The sequence below is a fragment of the Apis laboriosa genome, unplaced genomic scaffold, assembly GCF_014066325.1.
Source record: "Apis laboriosa isolate Shangri-la unplaced genomic scaffold, ASM1406632v1 scaffold11_cov152, whole genome shotgun sequence".
Lineage (NCBI taxonomy): Eukaryota > Metazoa > Arthropoda > Insecta > Hymenoptera > Apidae > Apis > Apis laboriosa.
In genome coordinates, this window is record NW_025221020.1 from 2,161,998 (window position 1) to 2,188,463 (window position 26,466).

General features: G+C 40.4%; 1 protein-coding gene across 6 annotated transcripts in view; it reads left to right on the forward strand.

The window, feature by feature from the left end:
* LOC122718514 (transient receptor potential-gamma protein-like) overlaps positions 1-26,466 on the forward strand; it is an 80,479-nt gene that overhangs the window by 9,101 nt on the left and 44,912 nt on the right. The window contains exon 2 of one of the 6 annotated variants that reach the window (XM_043943613.1): positions 11,019-11,075. The exons of the other annotated variants lie outside the window; for them this stretch is intronic. The gene's annotated coding sequence lies outside the window, so the exon portion shown is untranslated. The remainder of the gene's footprint in view (positions 1-11,018; positions 11,076-26,466) is intronic. 6 annotated transcript variants of the gene reach the window in all.

The following is a 26,466-nucleotide window of genomic DNA, read 5'->3' on the forward strand; positions in this document are numbered from 1 at the left end:
GGAAAGAAAATGTAGGATTAATTTTCCGTTAAAAATTAGTTCCAATCTTTATGTCTCTCAAAAATTTGTATCATACTTTCTGCTTATTTCACGCGATTGGAATAACCTCGATAAATTCGATCGAAAATTTCACTCGATGGAAAAATTTTTATATCTCTTTCTTCTTATTTCTTTTCACTTGTTCTCAAGAATTAATATATCGGATCAACATAAATTCTCGACTTCAACCAGATATATATATATATATAAAATATAATAATTTTCGACGAAATTACGCTCGTGATTAGAAATCTATTCCAAGTGGTGTGATGTCACGCTGTTTATAAATCATGCCTCTCCGTTTTCGAACGCGTCAACAACGATGCGAAACTTTGGAATGGAATCTATTAAAGCGACTGGAGGATGTAATTACGCGAGTGGAGCAAGCCCTGAGAGGGGGGGGGGGGGCACGACTCGAGTCGATTTGATTCTGTTAACCGCGTCGCGCGAATTCGCCCCGTCAATTCCTCTCCCTTAATCCATATTTAAGACCGATGCCGCCGATTTGCAAGTTCGAAGAACCAGTTGCTGTGGTATTCCACTGTATATACACGTATATACTCGATGTATATATTATCCACGATAGGCGAAAATGGGGACGGCGAATTGGACGTGTTCGAGAAAACGCAAAATTGCGGTGGATTGTAAATAAACTTGGCAAACTTTCCTTTGTTCGAGGGAGCCAGCGTATAGCCACGTGTTTGAGGGTTATATAAACTTGACTTGGAGGGCGAGTTAAAGTTTCAACGACCAACGGAACAACATCCGCGAATCCTTTCCGTATTTCCATCGTTCGTTAAATCGTATCCCCTTAACTTGGCCGATTAACGAACCGTTAAGATTTCGTTGGGGGGAGCAAATTTATTCTCGAACGATCGAGAAATAACACGAATTGGAACGAATTGTAACCTCGCGTTACAACGGGAAAGATAAGGTGATCGATCGAATTCCCTTTTCGAGTCTCGTGTCTCGCACAGCCTCGGAATGTTCGAGGAAGGATCTCTCTCGCGGAGGAGAGTCGGCGTCGCGGCGCTAGGCTGAAACGTCGACGCCCCAGAGCGACGCCATCCTCATTGATTCCTCCAGCCATTCACGACACTTCCTCGCCCTCCCCTTCCTCGCCCCTGTCCTTCAACTGGCTTCGTCGTTCGCGCGATACTCCACTCGCGTCACCCACTGGAATCCCTCAAAGGAATCGTCCTCGAATCTTTGTGAAAACTTCTTCTCTTCGCCCTCGATTCTCCCATAATTTTTTTTTTTTTTTCGTCAAATCGACGATCAATCGGCGCGTTTAAAAACTCGAATCGAGTTTTCGCGATTTCGTCGTTTTTCTTTCCTTTCTTTTTTTGGAAAAAAAATGTGTTCGGATCGATGGGTGGAAAAAAAGGAAATGGGTGGGCGGCGCGAAACCACCACGAAAAATGAGAAACTATTATCGTCCAATTCGTTTTATACGTTCGTCGCGTGGTGAGTGTTGTTTAATTCTCGTCACGCGCGTTGCCGCGAAATTGCAAAAGGGGGAGAAATTTTCATCGACGTCTTTCTTCAACGGCCTCTGGTGAATCGCTGGTGGTCGCGTGCTTCCCAAATTACTGGGAGATGAATAATAAAAAAATGAGGGGGAAGGGGCAGAGAGAGAGAGAGAGAGAGGCGGGATTATGGATAAAAAGTGAGCGACATTTAGGTGATTACGATTGATGCGGAATTTTTCTGATGGAACCAGGGAAAATAAGCAGGGAATATTTCGCGATATTTTTTAACATTACCACTGATATTACTCCAGTGATTACGTACTCGATTCATTCTACCAGTTGGAATTCTAGCACAGAGTTCATCGACAATGGCGAGGCGGATGCAGAGTCAATATAACCAATAGCAAAGGATTTTCTCCCCCTTTTAAGGAATTTCTAGTTCAAAATATCATCAAAATATAATAACGTTTATATAATAATGTTTATTACGTTGGAAAAGGACGAAGACTTTGCTTGGTGATGTAAATTCGAGATAATTCTGGTTGAAAAAAATTTTTGTTTCAATTTCATTTGTTTAAACACCTTGCTCGAAACGAGGAAACGGAGTACTCCGTTGGATCGAAATCTGCATTCATCGCGCCAAAACTACGATGATCTATCGACGAGTCTAAAGATAGATCCTATTTTCAATATGTATTATGTCCGCTACAATTACAAGGGCCCTTTGGTAGGCGCAAAGCGTACGCGACGCGTGTCTCACTTATCTAATAATCAGAGATAAATGGGTGTCCCGGCGCATTAGCCGCGATATCGATTCTGTAAATGAGAATCAGGATTTGTGGGGAACATTAAACCGGTCCGCGGCTCACCCTCGCCCGACTTTAAACCTCCATTTCCGTCCAATTACTCATCTCGCGGCCTTCGTCTACAACTTCTCCCCCCGAATCAACGATTTATCGGTCAATCCATGACCGTATTATCCCGAATATCCCCAAATACTCGAACATTATTACCCTGTCCTGTCCATCCTTCAAAAGATTTTTCCCGCTCGACGATTTTTTTCAGTCGAACTGGTGAATGTCTGACAACTCGACATGACTTTTGAGCATACTCGACGAGTTGGTTTTACAGGTAACGTAAAATGATTTTATGTACGTGATAAAGAAATAAAGGAATCTAAGTTGCCGCACAGTGGTTCGAACAATGAATATTAAATGGACAAAATTTATTTTCAATAGAATTTTTCAATAGAAGATTGGATCATCTTTCTTGTCAATTTGTGTATTGTTCAATTTATGTATTTCGTCCTTCTTACGCAAACCATCGGATTCAAATAGTAAATAAAACTAGCACATATTTAATATTATAGACTATTATATTTAAAAAAATTATAATTTTGTTTTGTTCCTTTCATTTTTATTTATTAACACTTTTCCCATTTTATTTTATATTATGTGTTTTATTTTTCTGTATATTTGTATATTTTTTATATATCGATTGTATTTTTTTATTCTACTATACTAATTAAAGTTATATTTTTACGTTACATACATTTTTAACGAAATAATAAATTGTAATAAAAAAAGCAACATTGCTTTCTGAAAATTAAATCTCCATACAAGCTCGAGATCGGAAAAAAAATAATTTTGTCCGGTTAGATCCTCTGATTCACCGTGCGACGACGACTGAGACTCGCCTCTCGGGCGCAAAGGGTCAAATCCATCGTCGGATCAAGCGTTATTTCCACGCTTACCACCGTTTTAATCGTATTAATCGCAAGCTTAAAACGTTACAGATTAAAATTCGAAATTGAATAAATCGAAAACTTTGATTGTCGAACGACGAGGATTAACGCTTGGTAGTTCGAACGGAATTTTCGACTCGCTCGGGTGAAAAGGTGATTTTACGCTGGAAACGTATAATCCGACGAGAATTTAAACGAAATTTCGATTAAGCGTGCTATGTTAATTATCGGACGGTTCGACGATTTCTTTTTTTTTTTTTTTTTTTTTCTTTTTTTTTTTTGGATCTCATCTTCATCAAGAACGATTTCATGGCACGCAACAAAACTTGTTGCTCTGGAATCAGTCCAACCGGACAACCGCGATTACTCTTTCAATCGATCACGCGTTTCGGACGGACCCGGATCCGCAGTTCGACGATCGATGATTTCAACGAGAATCGGTGAACGCTCGAAATTTAAACCGACCCTCTTCCCCACCGGAAACACGGCCCACCGATCTCCGGGAAAAGATGAGGTCGGTTTAAAAACAAATTCGGGTTTCTCGAATTTTTTGGAGGGTCAAGGTTCTTCTCGTGATCGATTTCGGTTGAGACTTTATCGTATCGAGATTCGCGCAATTTCCTTAAATTCGGTTAGATCCGCGTGAAACGAATATAGATATATTGGTGGATCTCGAGTATAGGTATTTCCATAATCAGAAGAAGAATCATTTTCTTTCGAATATTCTTTCGATCTTTCGAATTAATATTGGAAAATTTTGTTTCGTTCCTTTCACTTTGTGCGACACGATGGATCTTTAAAGGTATTTGAAAAGAAGAAGTTCAATGATAATACACGTTTAAATAGATACACGTTTTTGTTTCGATCGAAACAGTTTGAGTTAAAGTTATCTCTTTGCGAAAAAAGGGATCGAATGATGTATAAACTTTGGATTTCGTCATGGAGATCAGGCTAGGTGACGAATGAATGCACGAAGATTAAAGACACGAGACTCGGATATAGTGTTTACTTAATCGTAGCGATAATTTTGATTCCGAAATTGATACAAATATCTCCAACAGTCGAGATAGTTGGATAGAAAGATGGTAAATAGTAATTTCGAAACACGAAACTACCGTAAAGTAAGTTTCCATTCCGAAATGGAATGGGTCTCGTTTCGAGTCGAAACAATCCTCTTTAACACGTGTAAAAGTGAGATACGACGAAAGAAAATTCTCTAAAATTTCTAACATATTTACACTTCTCTGTCGATATTTTAACGACCTCTCGTTAAAAGGGATCGCTCACTTTATATATATATATAAAAGAAAAAATTTACGCACAAAACTTTCTCGATCATTCTCGAGAACAAGGAATTTCTCAAGCTTTAATCTCTCATTCGTTGAAATCGCGAGTGGGCAGCCTAAAATTGAGATTGAATCGAGGTTTATACCGACTCTGTTTCTCTTCCCAGCCCGAGCGCACGAAGCCCATTTCCGGCATCGCAACCGTCAACCGTTCATTAGTCACGTAGCCGCTGACGAACCGGCAACAACGCGCGAAACATCTCCAGAAAAATTCTTCTCCTTTCCCTCAAATTTCTTCGCGCGCGTCTGTTTTCCATCGACCACTGTCTCGTCCCAAGATTTTCCCATATCCCCCTCCTCTTAACAGGCTGGAAGGAAACGAGAATCCGTCCATCGGATTTTCTGATTTCGCGCTATACCTGGAGGATCGGATAAGCGCGTACACGTGTGCGTGGCCGTATGTATTTATGGATGCGTTTCGAGCACGGCGGGAGGCCTCCACGGAGCGTTGAATAAGCAAGCCACGGATTCGAGGAAGCGGGAAATGTGTTTCCTCGTGAACCGCACGAATCTTGTTTGCAGGGAATTCGAGCGTTCCCGTGCACTAACCAGTTGTCTCGTTACCGTATCAATGAACACAAAATTCCGTTCCTCGTCCGTGGATGAGCGTGTCGACAACTATTCGAGAAATGTTACGTAAATGAGCACCGCTTTCCTCCGATAAAAGAATTATCGATTAGTTTGATCGATGTAAAATCCTTTGGGGGATTTTCGCGCTCGACGACTTTTCCAATCGGACGAAGTAACAAGTCGAGATGATTTTTATGTGACGAGTATTTTATAAGTAAAATAAAATCTCTTAAGAAGAAATAAAGATATAAGTAAGTGAGTAAATTTTCCTCCGATAAGGAAAAAAATTATCGATTAGTTTGATCGATGTAAAACCCTTTGGGGGATTTTCGCGCTCGACGACTTTTCCAATCGGGCGAAGTAACAAGTCGAGATGATTTTTGCGCACGTGACGAGTGTTTTACAGGTAAGATAAAATTTCCTGAAGAAGAAAGAAACCTAAGAATGCTTCGTTCTTATTAATCGAAGATTATGGAATTGGAAATGTAGCATAAATCGAGAACAAAAAATTAGGGATAATCGTTCTCGTGGACCAGCACGTGGTGGTGGAATTCGAAAAAAATAAATAAAATTCGCGGTGAAGTAATTTTCCCCTCTCCCTGACGATCGATAGGCCTAATCTCGGTCGTTAATTAAACAAAGTTAAGTTAAGGGGCGAGCAAAGGGCGGATTATTTCGTTGGCGAGAGTTCCCCTCGAGCTCTCCTCCCCTCCCTCTTTCATCTTATACAATAAAGTGTAAGCGCGTTTTAATCCACCCGCTATCGTCCCCCGCGATCTCTCCTCCTCGCTTCGTTCGAAAATAATAATTTAATATCCGTGCGAACACATTGCGGATCCTGTTGACGTGACACGACGGAACCCGACGGTGGTAATAATCCTTGCCACGGGGGCCTCCTGTCGCGTCTTCCTTGTCTACGACATTGTAATCATTCGTTTAATATCCGCCGGGGAGAAGCTAATTTCTCTGGAAGTCGAGGGGGCGAAGGATCTTGCGGCGCTGTCTGATTGATACCCCGGGTTAAGGGTGTCTCCTCCATCCTTTTCATCCATCCATGATTAAAAAAAGAAAATATTCTCTCTCTCGTCTCGTTTTTTTATACGAGCTATAAAACGACAAGGGTATTTTGAGGGGTATTTGGGACGTTCCGATATTCTTCTTGATTGACAGAGGTCGGTTAGGGGAAGATAGGTTAGAACAGGTTTATTAAAAGAATCGTATTGACAGACGTTTTAATTACGATTCTTATATCTGGCAAGAAAATAATTGAACGTTGACGTTAAAAAAAGGGGCGTTAATTCGGCTTCGATCGGGTCGGGTCGTGTGTACGTCTCGAATAAAACGTTTCGCTCGATTTGTCGGCTCAACATTAATATCGAATCGGCCACGAATTTCTTCGTTATTACGCTTTATACTTTCTATTTTCTCTTCCTATCTATCTATTTTTTTTTTTTTTGCGGTGATGCGGGAACGTAAATGTTGACGACAGGACGCGTGTAGGACAATCGTCACGCTTGCGCGGGTTAATTGAACAGTTACGTGCAATTGCGCAATTATCAGCAGTCCTCGATTCGATTGCTGCTGAAATGAATCGATCGCGTCGAAATGCAAAATTTACCTTTCCGTTACACCTCGCTGCTCGATTTATTCCGTTATGACGTACAATCGATCGATCTTTCAACGGAAGACAATTCGAAAAATTATAGTCTCTCGATTCGAAAAGAATCCTAAAAATCATCCTTTGAATTTTCTTAACGAACTCATCACTGAACGATGTCGCGAAATCGTCATTCTTTATTGAAATGTTATTAACCTAATTTAATATAAACAAGTGAAACGTACAAGTAAAATCTTTCCAACATTCAAAGTTTTTCCATTCAAAATGGCGATTTCGACGATTAAAAAATCATCAGGATCGAAGGATGTATAAATAATCTTTTTCTAAATCATCGAATTAATTCGCCTTCCAAGTCGTCTTCCAATTGTATTTCTGACACAACGATCGATCGACGAGAACGCAAAAACTTGGAAAAAAAAAAAGCTGTGGCGCCGCTGAGACGCCGACCGAGTCCCTTTTTTTTTTTTACGATTGTCACCTTTCGCGCTCGAGAGTCAGGAGATTAGGACCGTTACACCTCGACTTTACCGCGTTTTCTCTCGAGATTCTTGGCAAACAGTAACAACACAGGTTCGCTCGGCTATTTCTTCTCGAGCAACCTCGTCTGGGTACACAGAAGATTGAACGATCTCGTTGATTTCACGTGTGCACACTTATCACCTTTGAAGAGAATTGTCCCGTCGATACGACAGTCGTTGCTGTTATTTGCGCGCAATCATCCGACGCGACGATTGAAATTTATTCTTAAATTTATTTCTTATCGAGAGACACTACAGTTAAGAGATGTTTGATTAATCGTTTTAAGAGGTGGACGAGAGTAGCGAATTTACGTGAAAATTGTTTTGAAAAGTTTGAAGAATTTTTTCGATACTCGGTTGGATTTTTAATCTCCAATTTAAGTTAATTCAAAGTAATGCGAGATTGTAATATTTTCTTGCATCATCCCTTTGGATAATACCTCTTCAAAACGATATTATAATTAATAATTCCTCGAGAGAATCTAAAACGTTTCATCGAAATTCTAAATCCACGGATTGAAATTAACGTCGGGAAGATGCATAGAGGGGAAAAAATGAGCTCAATTTGAATTTTAACCGGCCACTTTTCCCCGGGAGATCAATAAACACGCACACCCGGCCGTGTATACGTTACGCTTTCAAAACGATATCGAATAGTTTCTTTTATTATCTCGGCCCGTTGTTTGGACTAACGCGCAATCTCGAGTAGATTTTACGCCCTTTACGATCCGAAATTCGCTCGAGCATCTTGCTTCGCCGATATTGCCTCGCTACGTTCTCCATCTACGAGCTAACAAACCTTACGTCCGTCCAATAACACTCGTTACACTGCGTTTTTTATTGGCCGACACAAATGTTTGCCCAACCGTGAAACTTCTCTCTTCCTCTCTCTCTCCCTCTCTCTCTCTCCCTCTCTCTCTCTCTCTCTCGGTTTCCTCCGCAAAACCTTAAAGATAACTTATGAAAAAAAATTCCTCTAATGGGATGGCGTCGCATTTCTGCCAACAAAACCGCGTCGTTCGTCCAACCCCAGTTGGATGCGCGCGAGCCGATAAAAATCTTTTCGAAACGAGGACGAGCGAATCTCCTTTTTATAAAGATTTATAAAAATTTCGAGGCAAACAACAACTCGAAACAAACAGGGGACACATTTATCCACCGTATTTATCGATCATACACTCGGCCTTTATTTTTATTCCCGTTTTTATTTATTCCCGCTTTTATTTACGCGATCTCAAACGCGCTCTATTCCTCCTCTTCGCTTTTCTTCGACTCGTTGCCTTTGTCCGAGGCGAGCTCGGATTACGAACGATTGAACGAAACGTTGTTTCCGAGACGAGTGTCTTCTCCTCGAGCTCGTCACACCCTGAATACCGCTCTCTTTACCACCTCGAAACGGTGGGTACATAGTTGCTCGAGTGTTGTTCCTCGGACAACAGCTTCGAGCTCGCTTCTTCTTCTCTTTTCCTCTTTTTAACCATCCTTTGTCTCCTTCGTTTGAACACTTCGACACGTACGTACACGTACGCGTGCAGATGGAGGAAACGGTTATTAAGGCGGTTCAAACGGTATAATTTGGAGATTTGGAGCCGTTCGAATTTCTCTTTCCTCTTCTCGTTCCGGCCGAGGTTGGTGGAAAGGAAGCGCGAAATCGAGAGTAAATCGAGATCGCTAATTTCGTATACGCAGAAAACATAATGGCCGATTCGACGGAGTTCGTAAACGTGCGCGTAGAGGCGTTGAATGAAACACGAGAGGTTCACGTGGGCGACGTTCAACAACAGCTGCGGACCATCCAACACCGCCGCCCCTCGACTACTTCTCCCTGCCTCGAATTGTTCACCACGAAATTACCGAGCACCGTTTTCGGCCGTTCCACCGCTTCCTGTCGCGGTGTTGCGCCGCTATTTTCACCTCGTGGGCCTCGTTTCAACGCCCCACAAAAATCCTCCACCCGATCTTTCCACTTCTCCCCTTTGGGGAGCTAGGTACTTTCGCGTGACTTTCCAAAAACGTAATATTGGGTGTTTAAGTGCTAAATAAATTCTTTCTCTCCCCCCCTTTTTTCCAAATTCAAGATTTTATTACACAAATCAGGTACCGTTTGTCTTTGGCAATGCCCGATCTTTCCGCCAATTCTTCTTGCGTCGAATTTTCGTCGAGCCATTATCAAACTCTTTCGGTGCACGATCCTCGTCTTCCAAATTAAAATTTCCGACTTCAAATCTTTGGTATCACTTTTCGTTCTCGAAGATACATCGTTCTCTCCAGCGACGACAACGAACCATTTTGGTAGCCTCAATCTGAATGCTTCTCATATCGAATCTGTTGGGATTGGAAACTCTCTCAGAGCGGTCATCGAGACTCTTCTTAAAAAACGAAGGAACGGTCTTTCGAACGATAAAGTAATTCGAATTCGGTCAAAAGTTACGATGGTGGAAAGAAAGGAACTTATTTGCACACCTAATAGATTCATCCATTATTTTTCAAATGTACACTTGAATTTTATACACCTTCTCGCGTTATATATTTATATATATTTGTCACTGAGGCGTTGATATCCGACGCTCGTAGCTTCCGTGACGGATGATCCTCTCTTGAATGTCGCGAAAGTATGATCTAAAACCGTAACAATAAGTCGACACGCGTGGTGAATTTAGCGCAGAGATCAGGGAGACGAGCGTTTAATTTCCACGGAAATTTATTACTTCGTTGTTTTATACGATAGGAGGCAACGAGAGGGGTCCCAATCCCGACATTGAAAATTTCTGTTTTCCGTCGAAAACACGCGAACCTTTCGCCTCTCCGTCGCGTTACGTTTCCTTTCTTTCTACGATTGTAACTTTTGACCGAATTCGTTTCTCCTTTCTTCATAAAAAAACGGAATTCGCCTGTTCTCGAGATTCGATTTCGATTTTCCCATCGATGGTAATAAATTATCCGGTCCAGGGGGGGATTAATTCGAATCTGCAAGCTCTCTGGATTCGTATATCCGGGGATACAAGCCGGTTCGTAAAGTTCGCTCGATATCCCGCCGGCTGTTTCGAAACAGCTCCCCTGATCCAGTTGATCGAACGAATACATGAAGTTTGACGAGCGTTAATCGGAGACAGTTACTTCTTTCTTCGAAGATCGATTCTTGTCTTCGATGTAAAAAAAAAATGTAAGAAAAATTCATCGAGGAAACGTTCGGGCACCGATGATGAAGGTTCGATGAGCGGTAATTAAAGGCAGCGATTGTGCATCGCTTATTTTCACTTTTGTTTCCTTTCTCTCTTTCTTTCTCTCTGGCTGAAGAAGAGAGGGGAGAGAGGCTAGGAGGAGGGGCCGCGCTCTAGTGGTCACGTTTCAAATATTCATCGAGAATACGCGTAAACGAGAAAGAAGAGGGGAAAAAATAAAGAAGAGAATTTTCGCGATATTTCTCGATATTAGCTTCGCGCGTGGAGTTCTCCCCCTCCCCCCGTTGCGAAGGAGGGGAGAAAAATAAAGAGAATCGCGTGTACTGGTCGTTATTGCGTCGTCGGTCAGTTTAATTCCCTTTGGGTGGACGAAGGGCCGAAAATAAAGAGATAAGCGTGGAGTTATATAAAAATTGGATGGTGTCGCAGCACGCGACACCGTTTCCCTATCGTCTCGATTGCATTTCCTTAATTACCCCTCGCGCGCCGTGTACTAATTAACAGAAACGCCGCTGTTTCTCTGTTCTAGGTGAGGCGAGGGCTACGTGAGGGCTGATCCGATGAATGGGGCTCAGCTCTGGCACAGGTATTGTCTGGAAATAATTTCGAGTTGGGCAGCTTCGAGTATGGAGAAGGCGATCGGTATCTCGTTGCAATAAGCTTAATAGTTTCCGATATATTCCATCTCCATCCCTCTCTCCTATATATATATATTTCTCTCGTTTCGAAGCCACCTTGGTGCGATCTCACCGATCTGGGTCACGCTACTTTCCAAACTACTTGTGTCACTTTTCGCCCCGTTTCTTCATTTTCCCTTCTTCGAAATAATCACCTGTCTCTCTCTCTCTCTCTCTCTCTCTCTCTCTCTCTCTCTCTCTCTCTCTCTCTCTCTTTCTCCACGCGCGATTTCGAACAGATCGTATTCGTACGATTAATCGACGAAGGATCGAGTCGATCCTCGAAGTGGAGTTTCGTCCAAAGATTGGTCGAATAGCCAAACGGATTCCATTCCGAGTTGTCCGTCGAGGTGACATCGCGTATCGAGTTCCATTCGCGGCGCGGATCATTCCCTCTGCTGCAACAAGAGAAATAAGGAAGATGGAAAGTGTGTTGGTATATCGGATTACGACGACACGCACAGTTTCGACGGGAAGCGGAGCGAAAATTCGTATTCGTCGAATCGAACGAACCATCGGCTGTATACGCACGCGGCTACTTACGCGAAGTCTCTGGCGAAACGTTTATAAATTCGGCCGATCCAGTCCCCATATATTTTTAACGTGGCGCGCGTTACCCTTTTTTTTTGATATGTTGCACCGTTCCATTTCATCAGATTCAATATTCGATCCCTTTAATGCAATTGGCCGACAGTGGTGGAAAATAAATAGACTGTAACAAAAACGTTGTGCCCGCTTTCAGAGCGGGAGGAGAAGCCGATTCTGCGATTACCGCGAACGGTTCGAGCGTAAAATAAAGGGATGGGGGGAACGGAAAACGACTTAAATTTAATTCGTGATGCACAGGGAATGTCTTGGGAGTTACAAGTGGGTAAAATTTAATATGTATATAAATATATGTATATAGGTAAGAGTGAGCGAGAAAAAGGGGAATGTATAATTTTATCCTGTACTGTTTATTCGTTTTTTTCACACGTGGAATTATTTTTTACGTCTCTTCAGTGATAGTTGTATCACACAGTTATAACAGGAAAGTAATTAGTAGGGGAAGTAATCACAGTTTCTTTAAAGGCGATTTTAGGATATAAAGTATAAAGGGAGAACGAAAACTTTTTTTTATTATGCACTCAACTTGCTCTTAAAGCAAAATTATAACCTAAAAAGTTTTGATTAACCATCTTATCTAATTCTATGAATTTTAAAGAGCCGATCGAGCAACATCTTTCCCTTCAACCGATATTCTTCTTACGAGTTGCCAAATTATGAATTTCTTTTAACAACGTCTATCGATTTTCCCACAAATGTGAAAATAATGAAATCTCGTTCGGAAATACTCCTTCAGAGGAGTCGCGTGAATAATCTCTAATAGCGAAAAACCACTCTCTTTTTTTTTAGTTTTTTTTTTTTTTTTTTTTTTTTAGGAAAGCAAGAAGCACACTCGTGTTCTTCTTTATTAACGCGAGAAACGGACTCGTGTCATCCCTCTAAACTCTCTCCCTTTGAAGGGAGGATCTCGTTGTGGGGAGGGGAGGGGATGCGGCCGGAATTCCGCGGGCGAACTGTGTGTACTTTGAAAAATTAAAGGGTCGGAAGGGTTCGGGCGTAATTTTCGCATCGCCGCGTTCCCCGGTTGCTCGCGTTAAACGTCGAGTCTGGTCTCGAGCACTTTGCCACGTTTACAATGGCCACAGCTATGCTCCACCCTCGGCCGCAGTCACACCTTCCCGATTGTTTGGCAAAAATGAAGGAGAGAAGAGGAGGGGAGGCGTTACGACGAAGTAACCCCTTTCTTTTTGCTCTCGCTTTTCGCTGTACTTCTTTTCTTTTCCTCCCTCTCGTTTTCACCCCTTCCACTTGGACGTCTTCTTCGAAAAGAAAAGAGGGAAGGGAAAAGACGGCGCAATGCTCGAAGAAAGAAAATATGGAAAAGAAGAGGAACAGAGGAATTCTTTCGATTCGGTATATTCATTATTTTCTCGAGGAGGAAAAAGTAAGTAATACAGGAAACGATACTCGAAGAATGAAAAAAAATTTAATTTTCTTCGTCGTCTATCCCTTTCTTCTCTTTCTCTCTCTCGAAAGAAGGAAAAGGAATAACGAACGACACGTAAGAATTGTTTTTTATCCTTTCGAATCCATCTCGAATCTTCTTTCTCGCGAAGGAGGTGCAAGTCATAAAGCAGATCGTACTCGAAGGAGTTTAAGGATGAAAATATCGGATAAAAGTGAAAGAGGAGAGTTCGAATTAGAGTTCTTATTTTTCTTCGTCGTTCGTCTCTTCGACATTGTTTCTTCTTTCTCGCGAAGGGAAAGCGAGAGACGATACTCAAAGGAATCTAAAAACGAAAATATCGCTTAAAAGGATGCGCGAAGAATTTCTTCTATTTCTTCTTCCTTTTTTTTTTTTCAACCTTTCATCTCTTCTTTCTCGCGAACGAAGGGCAAATAATAGGGAAGACGATACTCGACCGAGTCTAAAGAAGAAAATATCGCATAAAAGGAAAAGAAAACGTAGGATTTCTATTTTTTTTTTTTCTTTTTTTCCCCATCCTTTCAACTCTTCTCTCTTTTTCTCCCCCCCTCGAAGGAATGGCAAATAATAAGGAAGACGATACTCGAAGCGGCCTAAGGGTGAAAATATCGGGTAAAAGTGGAAAAGGACGTTGGAACGCTCTCGATTTTCCTCGTCGTTTCCACCCCTCTTTCTTTCTTTCTTTCTTTTTTTTTCTCGCGAAGAAAAAAACGGACAAAGGAGATAACACTGTGGAAAAAGCCTAGGGGCGAAAATGTCAAGCGAAACGGGGGAAAGGGGACGAGAGACAGAGGTACGTGGCTTATCTTAAACTTGGCACAGCGAAACTGTGTTTCCGCCGCTTCTATCGTCGTCGCTAGACAAAGTTGAGTGGCAATGGCGTAGGCATTATCATCTTTTTCCTTTCTGGCGAGACGTACCGATTGGGACTCGTGGTTGAATACGAGTCTAATTGGAACTGAAAGCCTCGGCCGTGATCCCAGTCTTCTAATAGTACCGGTAACGAGCATTCTTCCCTATTCTCTGCTTTCCAGTTGATCGATACGCGCCGAACCGACCCTCTTGACCGCGTGCCGACCGAGCCAACCATGCCTCCCAGCGAACGTTCGCCCATGGAATTCGCCATTGTCAAAATAGAAAAGTATATCGATCCTTTTTTCATCGTGTACCAATCGATGAAATAATAACGCGGAGATGAAGAATCGTTCGAAGAGAATTCATTCGCATCTAATTGTCAAAGTGCGTCCGGATTGGGATCGATACGATCGAATGTAAAGCATTATTTCGAATATCACGTTCGATTTTCTCATTCTTTTCTATCAAAACGACGAAGAATCGGAGGAGAAAATAGCCTAGAGAGAGACTAAGATTCAAAATAAAGAAGTACATTTGAATAATTTTCTAATAATTGTAAATTGCAAACTCTCGTTTAGAGAGTTACAATTAGAATTAATATATAAAGCGCAAAACTAATATCTTTTTTATTTCGAATATCACGTTCGATTTTCTCATTCTTTTCTATCAAAAAGAATCAGAGGAGAAAATAGCATAGAGAGAGGACAAAGATTCAATCGATCGGCCAACTATTGCCAAAATAAAGAAGTACATTTGAATAACTTTCTAATAATTGTAAATTGCAAACTCTCGCTTAGAGAGTTACAATTAGAATTAATATATAAAGCGCAAAACTAATAATTAATATTTCCAGAAATATTTCGAGTATTCTGTCGAGCATTAAATTTTTAATTCGCATCCATTACTTCTATTGTCGTAATAACGATGAATGTACCGATAATCGATTAATGTAATACATTTATTACAAACACGGGCTATTAATTGTATTACAAAATTGTATTCAAACACTGTTTTTCATTAACAGCGTTTTATTTTTTGATGTCAAGCTATCGTTCCATTAACGCTAACATAAAAATATTCAAGATGAATCCGAACAAGTCTGAGAAACGCAACACCTGTGAAACTATCCCTCGCATAAAAATGGGAATATAGCGAGATAGGAAAAATTGTAAACAGAAATAAATCTACGTTACATGATAAAAAGATCGAAAACTAAAGGGACACGGTCGCGAATAAAGCAAGAAAATTAACCGAAAGAGTGGAAAAAAATTATTATAACACTTTCACGATATCGAAAATGTTCGTACAAAGACGTTCATCCCCGATTCTTACGAATAATCGATTAGTCGAAAAATGGAAAAATAACGTGCGCGATATTCTGTCGAATCGTAATTGTAAATCGTAGATCCGTCGCTCGAAATGATCGCTAGAGGAGGATTACTGCATGGGAGGTAATTATTTTCAATTTCGATCTTCGCGTTCTCCCTTTGCTTCGTGTCAAAGTGACGAAAGGTTAGGAGGGGAATAACCCAGAAAAGGCAAGAGAGAGTTCAATCCATAGTAAATGTTCCATCGATCGACCGAGCATTGTCAAAATGAATTGGTACATCTGCATAATTTTCTCTCGAATAATTATACTAAATTACACGTTAAAGAAGTGTCAATACGTGGAACGTATTTAGTATTTAATTAATACATCCAATTTCGATTCTCATTTTCCTATCAAAGTGACGAAGAATCGGAGAAGAAAGTAGCCTGAAGAGAGAGAGGGCAAAGATCAATCGATCAACCATTGCCAAAATAAAAAAGTATATTTGAAAAAATTAATATATGAAGCCGACTAATATTTTCAATTTCGATTATCACGTTACGAAAAATCAGAAGAGAAGGTAAATTCTAAAGATTCAGTCGATCGACCAACCAAAAAGAAGTATATTTGAATATTCTAATTATTATAAATTCTGCAAACTCTCGCTTAGAAAGAATTAATATATGAAGCGCAAAACTAACTAATATCTTTAATTTCGATTCTCATTCTTTCATTCTTTTCTACCAAAGTAACGAACAATCAGAGGAGAAAATAGCTTAGAGAGAGGGCAAAGATTCAATCGATCGACCAACCATTGCCAAAATAAAGAAGTACATTTGAATAACTTTCTAATAATTGTAAATTGCAAACTCGTTTAGAGAGTTACAATTAGAATAATATAAAGCGCAAAACTAAATCTTTAATTTCGATAATCATGTTCGATTTTCTCATTCTTTTCTATCAAAGCGACAGAAAATCAAAAGAGAAAATAGCTCAGAGACAGGGAATAAAGATTGAAAATAAAAAAGTACATTTGAATAATTTTCCAACAATAAATTACCAAGTTTCGTTTAAAGAGAATTAATATGAGGCGATTATATATTTCCAAATTGTCGCGAGTCGCATTCGATTGTCAACTCCGTCAAAGCGACGAGGAGTCGCAGGATGCATAATAGTCGAAGAGAGTGGAGAATCCATTGGTGGAAAGGCACGCCGCGCGAGAAATCGAAGTCGATTTTCGAATAAACAAGCGGGTACGGAATCCACGACTGATTGCACCCATTGTATGTTCACGGATCGCCTCCTTCTATCTTGTCGAACTACGTTCAACCGAAAGCCGGTCATTGCAGCGGGAAATCAAATCGAAAACTAGCAGCTACGTTTCGCTCCGTTTCTGTTTATTTTTCGCCGGCCACCTTCCCGCCGAGTTCTCCTTCCCTTCTCGTTTTATCGCAACTCTCGTTCCTCTGAAATTCGGGCAGAACTCGGTACAAACTCCACTTACTGAAAATAAAATATCTCGCTGGATTATTAGATTGTTTCCAAATTTGCAAATTTTTAAAGACGTTTATTCCACGTTTTTTCGAAACAAAAGAAAGAGAGGGGGAGGATTCGAGATCTCTCGTTCGAAATCCGGTCAAAACACGCGTGAACGCCGATCGAGATTGAAGATTATAGCGCATGATAGAAAAACGCGAACTCGATTATCGTCCCTTTCTTTCCCCTTTGACACAGATATTTCCAATTTTTTCGTTCTCGAACCGCAACCGCGATCCTCGTTCGGTTACGCGTTGGGAAATTCTTTTTTTTTTTTTTTTTTTCGACGAAAGTGGAAAATAGAAAGGGAATAAACTCGGAATAAAGTTGGAACGAGCGCGCGACTCGGTCAAATTGAAAGTCGTTGTCGAAGGACGGGGGAGGGGGAGGGCGTGAGAGCGATTTATTAAAGCTCGTTCCAAAGATTTCCACGATGTTAACTTTCCAAGTGCGCGTTTACGCTGCACGGAAATAGCATGCTTCGCGAGACACCTCCTCGAGGTCTTGGACGACAAAATTTCGTCGCGTTCACCAACGAAGCAGCTTTTTGAATTTTGCCCGAGATTTTTTTCTTTTTCTTTTTTACAAATCAAGAGGTAATTTCGTTTCGCATTTTGCAAGAGAGAGAGAGAGAGAGAGAGAGAAATTATAATTATCGGCTAAGTCTTTCTCGACGAGAGAAAGAAACTCGCGAGAACAAAGTAACTACAAACTGACTACTGGTTCTTTTTAACGGATGAAATGGTTGGTTTCTATGCTCCTAGCTGTGTACGTAGCCACGTGTACTTTTGGTCGAATCGATAGTTTGTGGATGACAGTTCCGGCTGTAATTTATAAAGTAGGCGTCGCCTGGCCTGGAATAATTATAGGATGTGAATATGACGTATGCTGCTCGCTACGAGCCGGATACGAGCCGGTACTACTTTCGATTCAAAAGGGCCAGGTTTCGGTTTCGAAACGAACAAACAAACTTTTTACAAGCTCCCCGAATCGTCTTCGTTTAAGGATAGAATCGATCCGGCTTCGATCCTTTTCCGCGCTCATTTAAATAAAAGGTCGCGATAGGAAACGGAAGAGGGGAGGGGGGGGGAGAGGGGAACTCATTGGCCAGTGGCCAGGACCGCCACAATGCATCCATTTCTTTTGCACCGCCGCGATTCGGTTTAAAATATCGAATTATACGCGGATTATACCGCGACCACCGCCTTTAATTATATTGGAACCGCGCCGCGGTTTTTTACGATCGGTCCTTTCTTGGAAAATCGAGCGCGCCCAAAGATACCCCGCTCTCTGAAATCATCCGCCGTTTCCTTTAACGACGTCCTTCCCCCCTTCGACGTCGCCCGTTTACGCTCGCCGTTTGGACGCGGTTTCGCAGCGCCCCTCCCCCCCTTCAACGATGAAAAGACGAAAGGAGAAGAAGTCTGGGTAAGGATGGGTAAGCGATTTCGAGGATAAAATGGATGAAAAGTCGCGCGGTGGATTTATTTAAAACGGTTACACGGATTTCCCCCGTTATCCCCTTACGACGACCGAGCGACGATCGCAAAACGAGGATAGGTGAGCGTCACAAGGGGACACAATATTGCTTTTATTTAGAAACGGATTTATTCCCTTGTCGATGGTATTATAGTATAGTACCATCGTGGAAACGAGACGTGATCCGAACGCGGAATCGTCCTCGTCCTCCCCCTCCCTCTCTTCCTTCCTTCGAGAGAATTCATTCTGTGAAGTAGGGAGGGGGATGCACGACGACAATGGTGCAAACAGGAGGAGGATCTCGCGTTTCGAAGATGGCGGACACGTTACGTTTCTCGTTTGTTCGATTGTTCTAAAGATCGTAAAAAAACGATCGGATCCGCTCGATTTTAATATCCGGGTGTAGCGAGAATTTAACACGGGCGGATTAATCGGCGTGGCGAGGGATGATTTACGAGAGGAGAAAAATCATTTTCACCGTGAAATATATTTTCGCGGTTATTTTCACGGTTTTATATACGCGTGCTCGTGATAGGTGTTCTCTAAACCGGGATATTAGCCGGGTTTAATTATAAATCGTGTCGTAAAACCGGAGAAAAACATTTTTCAAACGGACGTGAAACGAAATTATCGTTATTCCTCCGTGTCATCTGCGAATTTTCTTTGACGAAATATATTTTTATTGGCACATCGGGTTTACGAGTTTAGACTCGAGGCTGTTGTGCAAAAAAGTTGAGAGAGTCACCCTATAGGTATGCGCACTCGTAAATTGCGTATATCTAGGAATAGTTCCGTAGAGAATCGGGACGATTGTTTCTCGAAGGACGCGGAGATAGCATTGTCTACGAAAACGCGAAGATAACATTTTGGCGTGGAAACGAGTTTAAAGGGAATCGGTGATGATTGCTCGATACGGAATTTATGGATCGCTACGTTTCTCCGCATTTGGAGAGATCTTTTTTTTTTTTTTTTTTTTCACCAATTCCTTTTCCTCCCCCTAGAAGAAAGATGCGAGAAGATCGAGTTAGGGAGAAGAAGTTACGGGCTCGTTTGTGCGTTTCATGAAAATTCCAACCGGTTGTAACAATTCCAATTATTTCTTAGAATAAATAGAATCAGGAACGTTTGTTTAATGATTTCATCGCTAAGAAAAGGATCGAATCGAATATTTCTTCCCCTCTTTTAATACACCTTTTAATGATTGCAGAAAACCATTCGGTTTTCTAAGATTTATCGCTGGGTAATTTTAATATCGCCATTCCTTCTTGGAACACCTGCAATTTCGACCCTTTGCTCCAAGCCAATCCTGCCCCAATGCCAATTCCAAACCATCACTTCCGGATTCCACGGTTTTTTTTTTTTTTTCTTTCCCTCCACCGAATTCGAACACACCTCGCGAATATTCAAAACCGGTCTCCTTGTCAAATTGATATTCAAAGCCTCCGCCTCGCATCGGTACCTCAATCGAGATCGCCTTAACCGTCCACCTGAAATCCATTCGAATGCAAAAGGCACGGCCGAACTTCCTCCGTGCGCAGTTATTAATTCTCGTCATTTCGATCCACGTGTCTGACTAATAATAATCACACGAGAGGAGTCTATTGCTGTTACAACGAATCGAAAGAAGAACGATGTATCTTTCGATGTATTGTTTTTATTTTTCGAATTCAATTATTTTCGATGGAAGAGTTTTGAGATTGTCCACGATAAAAATGAATCGGGTTCGCCTCGAATCTCCTTCGTTTTCGCCATACACACGCGTGTAATTACGCGCGCGCAAATTTTCGCGCGATGAAACTTCTTCCGCCGGTGATTGAATGCGGACAGGAACTCGAGACGAGAAGATGTTGGGGGTTGAATAAGCTTGTCGCCGCATCCCGAAGAATTACGATCCCCTTGTTAAGCCACCGCCCTTTTCCACCTTATCATTTAACATCGCCCGTAATGATACTCTTGTTACCGTTAACAAGAGTGACCGAGAGAACGGAGAGAAGGAATTGCTTGGTGAAATTTTCAATCAATTAACAATCCAAGCTTGATATCAAATTTTTTTAAATTTTTCCAAAGATGTGTTCTTGAAGTGTCTTTGAATACGAAGGATCGAAGGAAGGAAAGAAGGAATTGCTTGGTGAAATTTTCAATCAATTAACAATCCAAGCTTGATATCAAATTTTTTAAATTTTTCCAAAGATGTGATCTTGAGGTATCTTCGAATACGAAGGATCGAAAGAAGGAGAGAAGAAGGAATTCCTTGGTGAAATTTTCAATCATTTAACAATCCAAGCTTGATATCAAATTTTTTTTAAATTTTTCCAAAGATGTGATCTTGAAGTGTCTTTGAATACGAAGGATCCAAAGGAGAGAAGAAGGAATTCCTTGGTGAAATTTTCAATCAATTAACAATCCAAGCTTGATATCAAATTTTTTAAATTTTTCTAAAGATGTGATCTTGAGGTGTCTTGAATAAAGAATCGAAAGAAGGAGAGAAGAAGAAATTCTTTGATGAAATTTTTAACCAATTAACAATCCAAGCTTGATATCAAATTTATTTTTTTTTTTAATTTTTCCGAAGATGTATCCTTGAGGTGTCTTGAATAAAAGATCGAAAAAAGGAGAGAAGAAGGAATTCCTTGGTGAAATTTTCAATCAATTAACAATCCAAGCTTGATATCAAATTTTTTAAATTTTTTCAAAGATGTGATCTTCAGGTGTCTTCGAATACGAAGGATCGAAAGAAGGAGAGAAGAAGGAATTCCTTGGTGAAATTTTCAATCAATTAACAATCCAAGCTTGACATTAAATTTACTTTTTTAAATTTTTCGGAAGATGTGTCCTTGAGGTGTCTTGAATAAAGGATCGAAAAAAGGAGAGAAGAAGGAATTCCTTGGTGAAATTTTCAATCAATTAACAATCCAAGCTTGATATCAAATTTTTTAAATTTTTCTAAAGATGTGATCTTGAGGTGTCTTCGAATACGAAGGATCGAAAGAAGGAGAAGAAGGAATTCCTTGGTGAAATTTTCAATCAATTAACAATCCAAGCTTGACATTAAATTTACTTTTTTAAATTTTTCGGAAGATGTGATCTTGAAGTGTCTTTGAATACAAAGGAAAATCGAAAGAAGGAAAGAAGGAATTCCTTGGTGAAATTTTCAATCAATTAACAATCCAAGTTCCAATCCAAGTTTGATATCAAATTTTTTAAATTTTTCCGAAGATGTGTCCTTATATAATAAAGAATATTCTTTATTTTAGCTAGGAGAATCTCGAATTGTTTAAATATCACACGGGAGACGCAAGCGAACGGTTGAAAAATAAGGTTTTCTTCACTTCGATTTTTCTTACTTTGGCAAAGTTATTTATTAAATGCAGGGAAAGAAATTGAAAGATAAACTTCCCTTTCGTTCCATCTATTTTCTTCACTTTATTCGGGGATTATTCGATATCGATCGGAAGAAGGATCGCAACTCGAAAAATGTTGAAAAATAAGTTCTCCTTAATACCCTCCCCTCGAGTTATTTAATCGCCAAAGGACCTTATCTCGACGAGATAGAGAATCTCGAGTTGTTCGAGTTGTCGCAAAAAAAAGATGGCGAACGAAACGAAACGTTCCCTTTCCGTTCCACGTACGTGTCCATTAACGCTCCTTAACTTGGGCCGATATTCGACCACTGCTCCTTGGAAATTCAATATTCCCGCCCACGCCGGTGATTCGAGGAAATTCATTTGTCCGAGCAAGTAATAAACGCACTCGACACACCTATTCTCGAGGTACGTACGTACCTACCGTGATCCGTGTGGAACGATACCTCGGGGAAATTCTCTACCAGCTCGACTCATCCAGCGATTCATAGGCGAAAAATTCGTTTCCAACCGATAAATATCAATGGCCGCTCCCCTTTACTTATACGCCTCTTATCGAACGAACCGGACCGATTGTCGGTAATGGTTGATTTATGGCCAGCGGGGAGGAATCCGGTTGCCGTGTTCCGCCATGCGATCCCCACTTTTCCCCCATTGTTGCGATTCTACACTCGATAGAAAATCATCGTCCATTCTTCGTTACGCCCATTATATCGTTAACTTTCGTTAACCTTCCTTCATTTTTTTTTTTTTTTCCAACGAATCTCTTATTTCCTGGGGGAACGTTGATCGAAGAGAGTCCTGTTTATTTATTTTTTTTATTTATTCGTTTAACAACGAGTCACCACTTCCGAAGAAACGCAATTAAAGAGGCGATCGTAGATTTTTAAAATTGTATCGTTTCGATTATTGAATATGACGGATTTGGCGAATAAAAGTTGACAGTTTTTCGATTTACGATACGAGTTAAGTTTGTCTTTTGATTTTGATCCGAAAATCTAGATTAAACGATTATACGATTAAGGAATCGTGCGATCGGTTAGATTTCAATTTTTTCGAAGAGTGATTTTTGATTGAAAAAAAAAGAAATTCCCGAGAAATAGCCAATTTTTCGAAACTTCGAATGGAACAAATTTTGTTATCCTATATTTCCCAATTATTTTTTCACGTAGAATCATTGTGTGTATCGATCGTACCCATCAGTTGAAACACGCTCCAATACATATCCAACCATCCATATACGATGATTATATATGTATATCTACGTTACAATTAGCGGAATTTTATAATAGGTAAGGATTTAAAGCGACAAGTCTCAAAGCCGTCTCAAAGAAGGGGATTTTAACGATTATTACTCGTATCTTATTTGATTATTCCCTTTTCGTGATTTTTTTATTTGGAGAAATCCATTTGAAGAAGGGACGCTTAACCGAGAGAGAATCTTCTCGTTCCTGTGTCTCTCTTTTAGAAGTATTCCTTCTAGCCGGCGCCCATTTTCGTCTCTTTCGTATTTTCCCGAGGCGGAACGTATTTCACGTGTCAACGGGACGAGAAAGAGAAATGTTCTTTGTCAACTGCAGAAATCGACCGATCCACGGCGAATCTGAGCGCTTTTATCCCATCTCTCTCTCTCTCTCTCTCTCTCGACTCGATAAACGAACGTTTGTAAATCATTCAACGTTCTAATACACTAGAATAGAATTTATACGATGTATCGCCAGGTAAAGAAAGATAGAATGGAAGAACTCGGAGATTGCGTTTATAATCGTGTTACATCGTGGATAGAATATTATCTATACACACATCGTACAAATACAGCTCGATTATCGCAGCGTTTGTCGATCGATTTTTGATCCCTTTTGTAATTCCTCCTCCTCTTTATGACAATGCGTACGATAAAAGTGTTTGGAAAAGAAAAAATTTAGAAAATTTAAATGCTCTCTCTCTCTCTCTCTCTCTCTCTCGGCTCGTTTCTTAAAAATCCATTACGAATCGGTGAGCGAGAGATTAAGCCTAGATCGAAACGATCGAGATGTGTCTCGATCTCAAAGGGAAGAATGGTATCCCCGTGAAAAGCTGCACGCACGCAATAAACCGCATTTCTGCGAGTATCCGCTCGATCTATCGACACACTCGCCGCGCATGTATGAAAAGCTGTCCGATACGAAACGCAGCGGAGCGGAAAGCAAAAGGACGGTTGCGACCGTTCGCCAATTGTGCGTTGCATTATACGTTTCATACCATTCTACCGATACACCGTTGTCTCGATGGGTGGGGTAACACGTGAATAGCAAGGCGAAATGCAAATCCCTAAACGTGGAAATGGATCTAAGAAATCGCAACAAGCGAATCTCGATGGGAATAGAATTTATTCGATTTGGGTACGGCTATAAATCTCGGCAGAAGAAGCTTAAGGTAAGTTTGCGAACGGTCGGTGAATCGTCGGAGGTAATAAATTCCTTGAAACCTTCAATTCCCTATTTTTTTTTTTTTTCTTTCACTCTTTCGATGATGGTGACGGTGTTTTCATTTCCACGAAAAAAAAAAGGAAATAACATGGATGATTAAAGGGAGAAATGAAAAAGAGAGATAAATAAATAAATTTGCAAATTATCCGTGTGTTCAACTATCTCTAGGCGAAGGAGCGAGGGAACGAATGGATCGATCGGTAAACTCGAACGGTACCATCAATTTCTTCCATTCACAACCTTTTTCAACGATTGGTAATAATAAGTTGCGATTAATCGAGATTATTATTCGATATTCGTTAAGAAAACTCGCCAATATTCCGAATGGATTATATATAAATAAAATTTGAAGAAGATACTTAATGATATCGATTCGGTGGCTGATTCACAGAGGCAACAATTTCGAAGAGTAGCGAAGAAAAACGGTTGAAAGTAGAGGTTATGTACGCACGTATATTCAATTCGCAAGGTTGATGTTTAATTAATCATCGACATGATTTATTAATCGAAATCGGACGAGAAAATTCTGTCGGGGAATTATTAATCAGGAATTAACTCGTGTATCGTTAATCGATACGCCACTTTCGCGAGTGGTTCTGCTAATTTCTCGCATTTGTTCTCGCGGCCAAGGGAGGCAAGAAGATAATAAGCGCGATTCTCGTGATGTCGTGGCGCGCAGTCGAGGGTCGTCGGTGATTAATTTTTTAAACAGGTTGCTTCCGAGTTGCTTCCGACTGGAAACTCCGCTGCAACGAGTATCGTCACCGAGTATCGGAAAAAAATTTAACACGCGGAACGACGAGAGAAATTTTCTCTCGTCTCTGTTCTGGCTGATCGACGAAATATTTACGTGGAAACAGAATTTACCGTTGAACAAAGATAAATAATAACTATTGGTTTCGCAATTAAGGACTTGAGGGATGCAACGTGTATCAAAAGTATATGGAACGAACAATTGGAACAATTGGAAACAAATGGAAAATTCGTGGAAGAAAAAGCGAAATGTGATGAAATATTCGTCGAAAAATTTTAAATTCCATATTTTCGCCATCTTCTATTCCCGCGCACAACGATCACCTTTCCCAAGACGAATAACGTTCCAAGCTAACGACATTGGAAAAGGAAAACATTTCCAATAGTCTTACAATATCAACACGTAGCACGTTTGTTACGAACGACACAGCCTCGAAAATTCGTCGAGGAAAAGGAAGATTTAAACAGGCATTGTTATTGTTTTCGCATAAATTCCTATCACCGACATTGGATCACGATTTCAATCACCGTCGGCTTGAAAACGAGACGAAAAAATGGACGGTCTTAACCCGATCGCAATCGACCTCTTCACGGTTCGAATACGAGAAACGTGACAAACAGCGTGGAAATAGGAGTATCCTTGATTAGTGGATTCAGCTTGATCGGTATTTTCGGTGAAGGAAGACGAAACGATAAGGATAAACGATACGAGGGGGATGATGAACGCGGTCTGGGAAAAACCATTTTCTTATTGCCGAAGACGGTGGGAAAAAGCTATTTCGAATGTTTTCGCATAATGTTTTCGCATAATGTTTTCGCCGTCGAGGCATTGTTCCATCGTTATCGTGGAGAATCAGGATTATTTCATAGCAGGGGTATAACGTAAATATTAAAGCGAAAGCTAGTAGGTCGTAAAGTCGGTCGTAAGCTGCAATATAGATCGAACAAGATGCATCGTTTGAATCGGAAGGATAAATGCGTTGCAATTTTTTTTTTTTTTTTTTTAGGGGGAGAGGAATTATCTTTTATAATGTTTTTTTTGGTTTGTTTTTTCAAATCAAATGTAATTGTGACTATCGATTATCGATATTAGTTTTCTTTTTTATTTATTTATTTATTTATTTATTTATTTATTATCGATCATTGAGAATTTTTCATCTCTCGTCGATTATAACATCGAAATAATTTATCGGAAAATAAAACTGACTTTTATTTTTTTTCTTATTCGAAATTATTGTATGTAGGAGTTGTTTTATTTCTTGAAATAAAAATAAACGGACTTTATTACAATATCCACTTTTTATTCGTGTTATTATCTTAACGATATTTTGAATTCGTATATACAGTATCTTACAATTTTGAATACGAAAAATTTGTTAATCTCGCCATCATCGCGGTAACGATATCGATAATCACAATTCCGTTCCATAAGTAATGTGTACGAACGTTCTTTGCTCGATTGGATATTCTCACGAACATTTTCAATGGATAATTTATTTCCCATCC